This window comes from Pinus tabuliformis, chromosome 5_1 (genome assembly GCF_031772625.1).
Source record: "Pinus tabuliformis cultivar Carrire ecotype Pingquan chromosome 5_1, CPIR1, whole genome shotgun sequence".
NCBI lineage: Eukaryota > Viridiplantae > Streptophyta > Pinopsida > Pinales > Pinaceae > Pinus > Pinus tabuliformis.
In genome coordinates this window covers 866488785-866502970 of record NC_142305.1, presented here as the reverse complement: position 1 = coordinate 866502970, position 14186 = coordinate 866488785, and positions in this window count along the sequence as shown.

Genomic DNA, 14186 nt, shown 5'->3' with positions numbered 1-14186 from the left:
TAAATTCTACATTCTTTTAAGTCCTCTCCTCAAAGAGGCAAAACTTTAGTTGTGGCTTGGCTGAACCCAAATCAGCTTAAGGGTCATTCTCTTGCCTGATCAGCAAGAAGAAGTGATCTGATGTCCCTGTCTATTGGTAGTTAAAGATACATTATAAACCAATAGCAATAGGGAGAAGGTAACTGGACCTAGTTGAACAGTCGGAGCCACCACACCAAACGGAAAAGGAGCTGCTTTAAGGTCCGGACCGGGTAGTTATCCCCCAATGTTGTTGCAGCGATTTTCGAGGCATCAACACCATCATAGGAAGGCCTTAATGAATTCCACATCTACGACATAGAACAGAGTAAATTATTTTTGGAGGTGAAAACGATCTGCTGATACAGGGTTCAGGGTGGCGGTCATGAAAGAATGGAGCGTGAATGTATTGCTGCGGATGAGACACAGGGAATTCTCTGAGCGACTTCTCTTGAACATACCAGCGACACTGACATGGATTGGTAGTGTTAACCCCAAATATGGATGGTGTGATGGACCAATGGTGATATGACCAGTGAACGAAATAACCCAACCCGACTTGGACGTGGAGCGAAAGTGTCATGTTCAAGAGCGACTTGCTACCAATAAAGTTTCTTCAAGTTTTCTTCCCAATTTTTCCCCAATCATTGCTGACCAGTACCTCTTTGTTTTTTTCAAGCTTGAGGAGGATAACATATGCTTGTTCTATAATTTTCCCTTCGGGCAAACCCGTCGCTATGTTTTAACGAGCCTAGCGACAGTGAAACTCATTCTTGTCTGTATGGACAAGTTTGTTGCTATTCGGTTTTAACAAGTTTAATGACAAAGATAACTCGGTCCTTTTCAATTTTAGAGAGTCTGAAAGGGGCGTAAAGGAAACGCCAATAATCCTTTTTCGTCATATAATCCCTTAAGTCTGAAAAAGTATAAAATAATACGAAAGGGATGAATTTTCGGTGATTTTAACGATCCGAACAAAACAAGCGCTCGATCTTTTTGTGTAATAATCCCTCAGGTCCAAAAAGATTAAAATCTAGAGGAGGGATAGCACTTCCAGTAGCTTTAACAAGCTGGAGAAGCCAATTGCTCGATAATCTTTTCATATTTTACGAGTCAAATGAAAAGAGCTTAAAGGAGACTCGTTTTTTAGGAACGAATGATAATTTCAGGCAGCAGCTGATTCCAGGTAAGGTTTGGAATTTTCCAATCACGGCAGTGTCACAAGGATGGCTAACATGATCACTCTTCGCAGCTGTTCCTCAAAAGGGGTAAACAATCAAATGGAGGTGAATGATCGGCTAAAACAGAGTGGAGATGATGGTAAGAACACGACCAGGGCTCAAACGCTGATGATAATGCATTCACAATGGTTATTTACTGGAAATTGGTTCATTTTTTAATGAGCTTAAACTCTGGGGGAACGTTTGCTCATTGCTAAGGTTTAATTTTTAACGAGCTTGAACTTCGTACAAAAACTGCTCGTGGCAGGTTTATTTTTTAACGAGCTTGAACCCTGCGGTAACACTGCTCGTGGTGGGTTTATTTTTTAACGAGCTTGAACCCTGCGGTAACACTGCTCGTGGCAGGTTTATTTTTTAACGAGCTTGAACCCTGTGGTAACACTGCTCGCGGTGGGTTTATTTTTTAACAAGCTTGAACCCTGCGGTAGCAATGCTCATGATAAATTTGCATGCCCCCAGCATAATAACACAAATCGAGGTTCATGCCCCCCAAGCTTCATTGCATTCAACTCAGTGGTTGGAATGAAGGTTTACCTCTGAGATCTTTGAAAGACTCGACTTGGAAAGGTGGTTGTTTCATTTTTTAATGAGGTTGACACAGTAAAAGAACTATCCTCATAATCCACCATATTTACAGTGTTTGATAGAAAATCAAAAACTGAAGGATGATTAAGGTTGCCGGAATAATCTTCGTGGTAATCCAGAAGATGGGAACAATGGTGGTAATCTTCCCATGGTGCCTCACCTATCATCTTTGACTGAATGATTCCTTCGTCTGTAGAATGTACATGCGACCAAGGATTTGAAGAGGTGCCATATTCCTTAGACCTATCTATCCAAACACTCAATGAGCATTGATTTGGGTTTGCCCCCCAGGCCAAGAAAATTGATTGCTACAATATTTCTAAAATGGCGATGATCCATGTTGTCAAAATGTTCAGGAATCTTCTAAATCTAGAAGATATCATATTGCAGGTTCCCACCGTGGCCACTTCCGCCAAATTGTTTGGAGGCGGTAGGGAAAAAGTACCCATCAATGTAGGGTCTTTTAGTAGGCCTACTCCGATATTTTGAAGTGCCTGAGAGCTTCCGTGGATCATCAGAATGCTTCCCGTAACTTGTGAACTGTTGGGGAGAAATGTTTGTTGGTCGACGATTGTAATTCCTCCTTGGAAGGGAAATGCAATCTTCCTAAAGTAGGTCGACACAACGGCAGCCATAGCATATATCCAGGGCCTTCCCAGTAGGATGTTGTAATCGAGGTTTCCGTCGATAACTTCAACATCAATTTCTACTGTTTTTCCCCCCAGTTCAACTTGCAAGTTACTTAAAATCCCGTATGGAGTGTATGTTCGTCCATCAAATACTTTTAACGTCGTTGAAGATCGCGACAAGGGTGGAGAGCCTAAAATTTTCCAGCAACTCATTGACATAATACATGTAGATGACCCCTCATCAATAATTGTTCGATGAACAGTTTTGTTGAGGGCTTTCACTTGAATAAGGAAAGCTAGTTGAGCTGGTAGCTGAGGGTCATATCCTTTGTGATTAAAGGCCACAAGATTGGAATCTGTTGCGTCAATCCACCTATCATTGATAATAAAGCCTGCTTTTGACAGGGGAAATTTTGCAGTACCTCAAGTGTCGACATAGTGGATGGCAATTGGGCCAGATCCTCCACTATATTATAACACTGTGCTGCTCTGGCACGAGGATTAAATGTCGATTTGTGTACTACTCCCTTTGGCAGCTTTATCGTTAATTTAGGAATGATGGGTGGCACAACTTCGGTCGAAGTTGTTGTCGAACTACTAGGTTGATCATTAGCCTTGTTGTCTGACAACTGTGGATTCCTGTAGTCTTTATTCCTTGTTGATATCAAAGCATCGTTTTACTGCTTCGAAACCGATAACATTAGCACTTGGGACAGGGAAGCATTGTCACTAGCAACCAGAATTTTTCCAGGATTTGGAAACGGATCAGTCAATACTGCCGAGGTTTTTGAATTCTTGAATAATGTTCTAAGCTCAGCTTTATACGGACACTCTCTTGTCCAATGATCCTCATCACATATAAGGCATGGACGATTTGGTTTCCTATCTCCAGAAAGGTTTGCAGAAGATTTTTCAGGGGACGACTCCTCCTGTTTCTTCTTCCTCCCTTTCTTTTTCTTCTTGCCTCCTGGTTGCTTGGTTTCTTTGCCTTTGTAAGTCAATACAACATTTACTTCCGAGGCGAGAAGTTCTTCATTTTCATTTTGACCTGAAACCATGCGGGCCTTCTTCGACTTAGCCTTTACGATTTTCGTGCTGGTCATTCCTATCACACCATCCCCAGCATGAGAGTCTTTGTTTGATTTAGGAGAGGGAGGAACGAAAAATTCTGGTCTAGGAGCATCAGGGATTTTATCGTAGAGCATGCCAGACTGAGTATAGATCAAGTCTAAATATTGCACACGAGAAATTACTTGCTCTTCAGTGATGACTCCTCCCTTTGCCACATCTTCCGTAATAGAAGGTAACAACGACTTAATAAACCATTCAGCCAATAGCTGATCAGGAACATATGTTTTTACCATTCTACGACGACGTCACCACTCATGAATATGATCGGATATGTGAGTGGCCGTTGTTTGCTTGAAATTGGTAAGAAGCTTTGTTCCCATTTCATACCTTATGGGTAACTGAAAATGGGTTAAAAAGGTTGTGGCTAGGGTACTGAAGTTATCAAACGAAGCTCTAGGCAATTCGATATACCATTTTGCTGCCGGACCAGTTAACGTTCGCTGAAAAAGGCGAAGCCTGATCGAATCATCGTTTAGAGTGTTAGATGAACACCATAGATGAAAGGTCATCACATGATTCGATGGATATTCACCTAGATTTCCATTAAATTTAAGAATATCTAATGGAAGTTTATGAGGAATCGCTGGCCACCAAGGGGCGTAAGTGATTGGATTGTTTGTTAGTCGGTTTAGATTTGGTAACTCTAAAGTTACCACGAAGGGCAACTGTTGATTCAGGTTCGGTGAAGCATACCCAGGATACGATGGGATTGCCTGAGTAGTGGGTCTTTCCATACCAGCATAGTGCATTTGATGCTGATAACTTTGATAAGGTTGATGGGGATAACCATTATGAAATGGTTGTTGGTAATTGCTTTGGAAATGCGGTTGCCCATTACTTACAAAGACTTGTTGCTCAGGTCTTTGATATGATTGCTGGAATTGCGGTTGAGATTGAACTAGCCATGGTTGTTGGACCATTTGATGTTGTCCAATACTGGATGATTGACCAAGATGAGGAGTCATAGTACTTGTTTGAGCTTGAGTCGCTCAAGATAAGGGGGCACTAACCTGAGGTTGTGATTGAATTGCTGAGACGAGAGGTTGTTGTATTGCAACCTGATAAACTTGGGGTTGACATACAACAGGTAGCGCTTGTACTTGCGATGCAGTCACAGTAGCAGGTATAGTTGGAATATTCGACACAAGATGGACTGGTTGCATTGAATATACAACCCTTGGTTGCTGAGGCAGGATTGGTACCCAACCGCTGGATGTCATTCTAGTTTGACTTGAACTTTGTTGTAAACTCCCATATGGTTGTTCTCCGGGAGGGAACAATGAAAAGGCATACTGTCCTCCATATGGTTGCAATCCAGTACTTAAAGGGTAGATTGGCCTTTGAAGACACATTGGATCAATTTGTTGAGTTTCAACATAAGAAATACTAGATGAGAAACTGGATGAAGAAATAGGAACTAACCATGTCATTCGAAACAGTCCCTGATTGGACTCCGGCTTGTTGTTGATAACTTTCCAGGAAAGATGGTATACCGACGAACATCATTGGAGTAGCAGCAGGAGGCTCTGCCGCTGCTGCGTCGGATGACATAGTCCTAGATGTCGACGGTTGTTCAGACATATCTAGTCTATCCAAAATATTTTCTAGCGATTTTGATTGACTTTCTTCCACGATTGTGGATTACTCGATCAACTCAAAATAAAGGGGAAAATGATTCCGAATTAAATGAATTTTAGACACTTTGACACAACTTACTTTTTCAATTTTTAAGAGTTGAGAAAAAACAAAAGATGATTCTAGTCGCCTTCGATTTTTAATGAGCCTGAAGTGACAAGTGCTCAGATGGACCTTTTCCTTTCAGAAGTTTGAAAAGGAATGAAAGAGACTACTCTAGAAATCTAGAGAGAGGGATTACCAAACCAATCGCAAAACTGCAGAATACTTTTTATAGTACGACAATCAATCTTCCCGAATGTTGTGTTCAGGTCATTGCGATCGATAAGGCGGCAGACATAGCTTCCTAAGGATAAAGGATATAGCTTATTGTGGTCTCCCAATATATACTCGATGATACGTGGGAGCACAAGTCTGTACTGGCACTTGTCATCTCAAAGAGGAGGAATCACACAACCTACGATGAAAATGATAGTTACCAGGCTTTACGACGCCAGAATACATCTCTAGCCTAGACTTCTAGATGTTTTGCGTTAGATTCCAAAGCGTTTTTATGTTCATTGAATTTATTTTAAAGTTGATATTTCTTAAGAAATTTGCCTTTCAGGTTCACCACATGATGTAGATATACAATTCCTAAAATTCAATCTAAGATGATAAACAATCGTTTAATCTTCTTTTTGCAATGAAAATCCTAGCTACTAAGGAAAGAGAGACGATATTCTTTCAACATAGAGTAGAGAGCACACACGAGATGCACTGTCCTAAATCAAACCAACAAGCAGGCTAAATGCAAATGCACATGCATGTATTTGTTTTCAGCTTTCTTAATGTGTGAATGGCAAGAAGAATGCTAAGTACAAATCTGAATTATCTTTTCAAAGCGACAGTACTAACAGATTTCTCTTCAAAAACGAAAGGAAGATAATGACGACACTTTGCGATTTTGAATTGAAAACTGCTTTCGACACTTGAAAAACTACTAATTCAAATCACATACAAAAGTAACTATATAATCGACCATCAAGAACAATAGAATTCTTTTCTTTGACTGAAAACGACACTTGCGACACTTTCAAATCAAAAGACGACAGTTTGATTACGCTACTTTTTGTAAAAGAGAACTGTAAATGGCGCATAATACATAAAAACATTTACAATTCTTTGTACTATGGAGGTAGAATAATGGAAAGGAAGGGGGTTTCCACAGCGGTATACTGATCACAGACAACAAAAACTTCTGAATAGAGCTGAAGAGAGTGAAAAAAACCAAAGTATGAAGGCAAAATTAGCCTTTTTTGATCATCGCACCTGTAACACAGGGAAACTGGGATGCATCCCACCTACTGCACATGGGAGGTGCGATGCATACTGGTTTCCTTGAAGAGAGGGTGCGATGGTACCAGTACGAGACTTTAACTTGGTTCTTGATCGCAGTTCGCAGCTCAATTCAGGGATTTAGACCGAGCAAGTGATAGTCAGTAAATATAAATCACAGGGTTTGATCTAATGAGGTTACTAGAGCCACCACTAGGGCAACTAGAATGTTTGCAAATCGATTGTCCAGTTTATAAACAAAACCTAGAGATAGACTGAAGCAACATTGATCTACTTTGCACTTGCATAGCAAATGCAGTTCGAAGGCTAGCTGGCTTAACTTCAGGCTCCGTCTGTAAGTTTATAAAGCAAACAAGTATAAACAAGCAAACAAGCTATTCGCTCCCCAGTGGAGTCGCCATTTTGTTATCGGGAAATCTAGTGTCCACTCAGAGCTGCTAGTCCCACTAAGACTGGTAGCTATCTTAGAAACAAACAAACTAATACTACTTTCGCTTTTCTTTATGAGAAGTAGATAAGAGAGGAACAAAGGACACCAAACTCAGTCTTGCGCTTAGTTCCTTGCTTGGTTCCTCTCCCTTCTGACAGATCCTTGTCGCTTTGCCTTCATCTACCCAGCTTCAAAGAGCACCTGTGGAATCAAAGCAACATAATATTATCGAAGAACAGAGATCTACAACCATAAACAATATAGGACTAGATATATATTGACCACACGAAAGCATATATCATCAAACATACAAGAATGTGGAGGAAAACTTGAATAGCTTTATTAATATCAAGAATAGCAAAGAGGATTACAACCAATTGTTCTGACCCAACGTCATCCTCCTAGCATGAAAGCCCTTCTTCACCTCATGAAAAGCTTAGATCACCCAACACTATGATGTTCCACCAAGAAACCAACAACACTTCCTTACAAGATACAAAATTCCAGCCTCTGGATCTCTGGGATGAGGGATCCATATATAGATGATTGCAGGGGGTGAGTCAGCTTCTGGGATTTTTATTAGTGTCCTCTCTCTGATAGTTCTTGATTCCACTTGGAGATTGATGATCTCCTACTCATCCCTGGGCGAATTCAGAGAGGCAAGTGTCATAGGAGAAGTTTCTGGAAGATTCTATGATCATCCACCTCGCAAACTGTCTCTGCCATTTGTCCACTCTCGCCCATTGCACCCTACAAAAGGGATTTTTAGTATGCATTGCACTCTTTACACTGGGCAGGTGGGATGCATCGCATCCTTAGCATTGAGCAATCTGTATGGTCCAGTTTTGACCAGTTCTGAGCAGTTTCATGTGGAGAACTTCTGGGAGATGATGTAATCGGCTGACCATGTTCTTTTAGGGTATGGAACAACACTTTTAGGGACTTAGGAGCCCTTGGTTTATGGACATGTATGATTGGGGTTGCAGTGCCCAAAAATGTCTATAACACGAACTAACACCCCGATGATGTGCAATGATAAATTGAGTAAATGGGGGACATATAGGAAAGGACGACATCCTGAAATACTGTGGCCTTGAACTGATAGAGCAGTTCCTGGATAGGATGGACTAGGGTGTACCAGAAGACCAGAGAATTCCCTTTCTGGACATTGCGCTCATGGAAACACTGGCAAGATGGTGGAAATCACACTACCAAGTATTGAAAGATTGGACGGATGCAAAGCGAGCATTAAAGGAAAGGTTTAGAAAGAAGGAAGAGCAGCCACCAGGCCAAAAAGAATACACGGGGAATTCAAGTCTCGAGGAACATATTAAAAAATGCACAACCAACTGGGAAAGCCAAGGACTACCAAGGAATTTGTGGGTGCATGCCTTTATACACACCCTCAGCGCCATCCCCCAGGCGTGGTACATCCATGAAGAACTATGACGACAAACAGTTGCTTGGGATGCCTTGAAAACATAGTTCGTCAGTGATTTCTCGTTCAAGGATAGTGAAGACAAAATGACAGAAGCGCTTCAAGTGGTGAAAGGAGTTTTGTTCACCCCGGAAATGCAAGTGGAGGGGGAGCACAAAGAAAACTTCCTACCAGTGAAACTGAGAAAGCAAAATGTAGGGACGAAGGATAAACACAAGATAACATCGGTAGGAGACTACTGGGATGAACAGAGCACTAAAGAAATTTTCGACTTGTTACAAGAGTACCAGGGCCTGTTCCCAGCTTCTGTAGATGAGCTCAAGGGGATAAAAGGTAACTTGGGAGAAATGAAAATTGTTTTGAAACCAGGGGTCTGACCAGTGAAGCACATACCATACCGGCTGAACCCAAGGGTCAAAAAAGAATTTAAAAGGGAGATTGCTAAAATGCTGGATGTAGGAATCATTTTTCTGGTCGACGAAGCTGACTGGATAAGCCCTATAGTGATTCAAAACAAGAAGGATGCAGTTGAGATTAGAGTATGCATCGACTATAGAACCCTGAACAATGCATGCATGCATGACCCATTCCCCACACCCTTCAGCAACGAAGTCCTAGACAATGTTGTGGGGAATGAGGCTTACTCGTTCAAAGATGGCTTTTTGGGTTATCAACAAGTCAGAATAGCCGAAGAAGACAAAAGGAAAACAAAATTTACAATGGAGTGGGGGTCATACACATACAATGTAATGCCATTTGGATTGAAGAATGCCCTAGCAGTATTTCAAGGATTGTAATAGCAGCTTTCAGGGACTATATTCATAAATTCCTAGAAGTCTACATGGATGACTGGACAGTGTACAACCTACTGAAGAAGCACACCAGCCTGTTGCGAGTAATGTTCGAAAGATGTAGACAATTATAGATCTCTTTAAATTTGAAGAAGTGCATTTTCGCGGTTCCCTTTGGAACCCTGCTAGGCCATAATGTGTGCAAATATGGAGTCTGCGTGGACCCTGCTAAAATAGAAACAATCATCCACATGGAACCGCCCCAAAACATAAAGCAATTAAGAGCAACTCTAGGCCATATGGGGTACTACAGAAGATTCATTAGAAACTATGCAACCATAACGGCCCCAATGGAGAGACTGCTAAAGAAGACGGAGGAATTCATCTGGACAACAGATTGTTAAACAATGCTCGACAAACTAAAAGAAAGGTTAGTAAGTGCACCCATATTAGTATACCCTGACTGGAACAAAATGTTCCATATACCTATTAATGCCTCTAGAATAGCACTAGGAGCAGTCCTAGCGCAACCAAGAGAGAAGATGGATCACCCAGTATACTACGCAAGCAGAAATCTCTCCATGGTGGAAAATAATTATACAAAAACATAATGAGAGGCTCTAGCAATGGTCTAATCTCTCCAAAAGTTTAGGCACTACTTGCTGGGGGCGTTGTTAGCACTTAGAATGAACCTTAAGGCTGAGAAAAGGCAATTCCGAGGTAACCACAAACCAAGCTTCAATTTGGCATCTAGCCCTGCCAAACCAGAGAGGGCTCTCCCTTTTCCAACAAAAAGTGGCTGCAATAAATGAAATCTTAGGCTAGCTATGGAGTATGGGAATTTGTTTGAAAAGTTTTGGGTCAAAACAACAAGAGAAAAGATGATTGGGCTATGGAGTCGATGCCAGTTCTGCCAGAAAACTTGGGGCAAAGTAAGTGCCATGTTCAACCAAATAAAGATTGTGCATGTGAGAAGAATAGGGAAGAAATCCCACTGCTTTGTAGGCATCAAACAAGGGATGGATCTATAGCAGCAACTTTAGATGAAAGAGAATCACGAGATTGCTCAACAGAGCATCTAACAAAGGATGAATTCTGCAAAGACAACCATTACATCTAACAACAAAATCATCATGAAAGGATCATCATAGGGGATGAATTCCTAACACATCTCTTAGATAATGTTGTAACAAGGCAGAAAAAATAAAATATGTAAGTGAGTTACATGAAAAACATACTGAACAATAACACCGTGATGGATCCCAGGTCCAAAGGGCCGAAAACTGCTTTATTAAAATGATATTCAACAAAAATTTACACAATGCAAAGCAGAATCTTTGTTGCCAAAATCGAACCTCTACACTATCAAATTCATAAAATATATACATTTTCTCATCCCTGTGCTAAGGGAATTGAGCTCAACCATCTTCTTCAAAATAGAATCAGTTACATTAAACTTGGACCGAATTTTTGAAAATAGGTGTTGAAGATGAACTCGTATCTCCTAAACCATAGCACATGTTACAAAACTGAAAGATATTTTTGTAGATAAGGTCAGGCTGAAGAAAAACCTCTCTCAAGTTTTGGAAATTCGTTTCTAGTTTCTCGAAATATGTGCCACAAAATCATCTCTAAAACAGAAAATCATCAAAAATTTAAATCTGTGAAAATGAGCTGTAAAGATCTAGTCACATATCCAAATTCACGACACATGTGAATAAAATGAAAGAGGTTTTTGTTATATGGCTTGTGGTTAACAAAAAACTCTTTGAGTTTCTCAAAATTACTTTCCATGTGTTGTAAAATTTCACCGTACTAAAAATGACTAAAACAGTAAAATAACTGTAAAATTTGTTTTGTTTTAATGTAGGCTTCAAATATCACTATATATCTCCAACATAGTAATACCTGTGCATAAACTAAAGGAGGTTTTTGTTATTTGGTATGTGATGGACAAAAGCCTCTTTCACTTTTGTAAAATTCCTATCCAAACTGATTTTGTTGTAAACATGTCCCTGTGTGCAGCAACTGACCTCAAAACATGCATAACCAAGAGTCAATCATTCATTTCGATCATATATTCTAATCCGGGATCCGGTTATGGGAGTGTGATATACCATTGCAAATATTTTTATGAGCTCCTTTTGATAAGCATACTTAGGGTATGATTTACACTGAAACTCATGTGCAAAACATCTCTAAAAACCAGACATAATAAGAGCCCACTTTGATCCCTGGTGACAGGCTGCGAAGACTGGAACTAACAGGTGCCATTCAAATTTTTCACAGACCATTATGCACTAAAATACCTAATAAACAAGCCCATACTAGAGGGAAGGATATTCAGATGGCTATTGTTGTTTCAAGAGTTCATATTTGAAGTAGTTGTTAAGTCGGGCAGACTGAATGTAGGCCCGGATCACCTTTCTCGTCTGGAGACAGGGGAGAGCAATGGAGCAATAGATGACTGGTTACCCGGTGCCAATTTATTTAGGATAGAAGCTATACCCAACCACCTACAAGAAATTGCTACTCTGCTCACAACAGGAAATTGTCCACAAGACTACACCACAACGCAGAAAAGGCACCTAGTGGTCAGAGCAGTGGATTACCAACTCATAGCAGGACACCTTTACAAAATGGGTTTAGACCAGATACTCAGGTGCTGTGTCCTACAACACGAAAGAGAAGATATCTTATGGGAGTGCCACGCAGGGGTTGCAGGAGGACATGTCGGGGGTAAGGCAACAACAAGGAAAATACTACAAGCGGGACTGTGGTGGCCTATGGTACATAAGGATTCAAAGGCATTCGCCAATGAATGTGATGTATGTCAAAGAGTTGGAAGGCCTTCCCAATGCGATGAGCTACCACTACACCTGGTCCATACAGTAAAAATATTTGATAAATGGGCGGTAGACTTCATTGGTCCAATATCCCCACCAGCATGTCACTCCAAAGCCCGATACATAATTACTGCCACAGAGTATCTGTCAAGATGGGCAGAAGCCGCACCAGTAAAAGACTGCACAATAGAAACAACAACGCGCTTCATTTTTGAAAACATCATCTCAAGGTTTGGATGCCCAAGAAGTCTCACAAGCGACCAAGGTACACACTTCCTGAACGAGACGATCCAGGTACTATTAACAACTTTTATGGTACAACATCACAAGAGCAGCCCTTACCATCCACAAGCAAACAATGCAGTAGAAGCATTCAACAAGATACTGGAAAAAGGGCTAACCAAAATCGTATCAGCCAACAGAGATGACTGGGATGAAAGAATTCCAGTGATGCTCTGGGCATATAGAACAACAGTTAAAAGACTACACAAACAAACTCCATTTCAGCTGGTATACGGCAGAGAGGTGGTGGTGCCAATAGAGTTTGTACTACCCAGCATGTTTATTTCAGAAGCAACAAAAATGACAAATAGCAGTGCCTTGTGGGACAGACTGAGCCAGCTGTTAGAGCTCGACGAAATGCGGTTCCTAGCGGAGTTCCATCAATCTATCGAGCAACGAAGACAGAAGGCTTGGCACGATAGGCACATCAAGAAGAAATCGTTCGGCGTCGGCGACCAAGTGCTCCTATATGACAGTAAGTTCCTCAAGTTCCCAAGAAAACTACAGATGCACTGGTTAGGCCCATTCATAATTTCACATATAAAGGAATCAAGCACAGTGAGACTCGTGCAACTAGATGGAGTCCTACTGCTAGGATGGGTGAATGGTGCACGCCTGAAACCTTTCTGCAACTAAATAAATAAATAAATAAATAAAATTCTTTCAGTATTCATAATAAGGTTGCGGTCAGTCGACAGATACTACAACCCATTTGTGGTCCGGGGGAGTGGGGGAGTATAGTGCTAGTAGAGTCAGCAAGCCTAGTTGGTAGGAATAGTAGCCATGCATGTCAAGCACTATCAGCAGAATCCACATAGGTTCAAACTTTTTCCAAAATTGATGACCGCACACGCACCCGTCCCATCCGCCATACCAGTAGTTATTTCCTGATTAAGTAATCAATAAGGCAACTGTCATGATAGCGTCGAAAAATCTTTCCTGTTAAGCATAGAATTAGTTAATAAATAAGCCCATCACAGCAGAATAAAGACACCATGCAGCCCACTCTGTACTTGTCAAGCCCACGTCATAGTTGGCATGTACCAGTCAGCCGATGACGACAAAAAGATAGCTAGAATACATGGAAAGGCCACTGGAGTAATTAGTTGATTAAAGCCTCATCAGTCAGGGGATGTCATGTCAGAACCGGCTACATAACTCTCAGAAGAATGCAGGGAATAGTAGAATTTCAAACACCAGAAGGATTTCAGAAGAACTCGGAAGAACAGGAGTAGGACAGAAGAAACAAAAGACCACCAATGCAAATTGTCTACAGAAGAAGGGGAACAATGGCCAAGAGAATCACATTAGTTCCACAAATTGCTCCAAATGCAAGAACTGAAGTTATGGACGACCTGTATGGGAAATACGATCGGTTGAAACTCATCGACAATGACTTCACAGACAGGTTCCAATTCTCGGCCATGAAGAGGGAGGTATATGTAGAAGAATTTCAACGGGAGGATGGCACCAGGGCCTCTAGAATCAGGGGAGACTTCAAAGGGCTACAGAAGTCCACACTGTTTAGCTTAAGAAATTTTCCTGTGTTCGGCACCCAGTTGGCCGCCATGCAGTGTACCAAGCTGTTAGCAAGCATGATGCATGGAGGTTCCCTATGGCTAGACAGAGAATACCCAATCCATGCCGAGGATATCTACTGATTGACTGGGCTGGAAAACATGGGGAATGCAGTCAGCACAACATTCCAAGCGGGGGCCAAGTGGGGCAAGAAACCCACAAAGGACAACATCTACACCCAATATGGAACGGAGTGGGGGGAAAAAGGTGCAAAGCTAGACAGAATTAACAAGGATAACATTCG